We start from the raw sequence: 1,577 nt of genomic DNA on the forward strand, positions 1-1,577 counted from the left end.
TCCGATGCACATCTGTGGGCATTCTGTAATGTGTGGACTATCAGAGTGTTGATGAAACACAGATATTGCATCGGGATTGAATACAACAGTCACCATGCGCACTTTCCTCATTAGGAGTAATGCCACAAACAGTCTACGATTTGATCGTTCCCTGGAGGACCAGTAGTAGTTTCCGATGCACATCTGGGGACATTCTGTAATGTGTGGACCATCAGAGTTTTGATGAAACACAGAAATTGCATCAGGATTGAGTACAACAGTCACCATGCGCACTTTTCTCCATGAGAGTAATGTCTCAAACAGTTTACGCTTTGATCGTTCCCTGGAAGACCAGTAGCAGATTCCGATGCACATCTGTGGGCATTCTGTAATGTGTGGACAATCAGAGTGTTGATGAAACACAGAAATTGCATCGGGAATAAATACAACAGTCACCATGCGCACTTTCCTCCATGTGAGTAATGTCACAAACACTCTACACTTTGATCGTTCCCTGCAAGATCAATAGTAGTTTCCGATGCACATCTGGGGGCATTCTGTAATGTGTGGACTATCAGAGAGTTGATGAAACACAGAAATTGCATCAGGATTGAATACAACAGTCACCATTCGCACTTTCCTCCATGGGAGTAATGTCTCAAACAGTCTACGCTTTGATCGTTCCTGGAGAACCAGTAGTAGTTTCCGATGCACATCTGGGGGGCATTCTGTAATGTGTGGACTATCAGAGTGTTGATGAAACACAGAAATTGCATCGGGATTGAATACAACAGACACCATGGCCACTTTCCTCCACGTGAGTAATGTCTCAAACAGTCTACGCTTTGATCGTTCACTGGAAGACCAGTAGTAGTTCCCGATTTACATCTGGAGGCATTCTGTAATCTGTGCAGCTTCAAAGTGTTGATGTAACACAGAAATTGCCTCGGTATTGAATACAACCGTCATCATGCGCCTTTTCCTCCATGGGAGTAATGTCTCAAACAGTCTACGCTTTGATCGTTCACTGGAAGACCAGTAGTAGTTTCTGATGCACATCTGGAGGCATTCTGTAATCTGTAAACTATCAGAGTGTTGAAACTTCCTTGCAGATTAAAACTGTGTGCCCGACCGAGACTCGAACTCGGGACCTTTGCCTTCCGCGGGCAAGTGCTCTACCAACTGAGCTACCGAAGCACGACTCACGTCCGGTACTCACAGCTTTACTTCTGCCAGTATCCGTCTCCTACCTTCCAAACTTTACAGAAGCTCTTCTGCGAAACTTGCAGAACTAGCACTCCTGAAAGAAAGGATATTGCGGAGACATGGCTTAGCCACAGCCTGGGGGATGTTTCCAGAATGAGATTTTCACTCTGCAGCGGAGTGTGCGCTGATATGAAACTTCCTGGCAGATTAAAACTGTGTGCCCGACCGAGACTCGAACTCGGGACCTTTGCCTATCGCGGGCAAGTGCTCTACCAACTGAGCTACCGAAGCACGACTCACGTCCGGTACTCACAGCTTTACTTCTGCCAGTATCCGTCTCCTACCTTCCAAACTTTACAGAAGCTCTTCTGCGAAACTTGCAGAACTAGCAC

General features: G+C 46.2%; 1 non-coding gene across 1 annotated transcript; it reads right to left on the minus strand.

Moving 5' to 3' along the window:
* Window positions 1–1,102: 1,102 nt before the first annotated feature.
* Trnap-cgg (transfer RNA proline (anticodon CGG)) lies at window positions 1,103–1,177 on the minus strand. Its single transcript has one exon. It is a non-coding gene; the product is annotated as a tRNA-Pro (tRNA).
* Window positions 1,178–1,577: the final 400 nt, after the last annotated feature.

This window comes from Schistocerca gregaria, chromosome 1 (assembly GCF_023897955.1).
Source record: "Schistocerca gregaria isolate iqSchGreg1 chromosome 1, iqSchGreg1.2, whole genome shotgun sequence".
Classification (NCBI taxonomy): domain Eukaryota; kingdom Metazoa; phylum Arthropoda; class Insecta; order Orthoptera; family Acrididae; genus Schistocerca; species Schistocerca gregaria.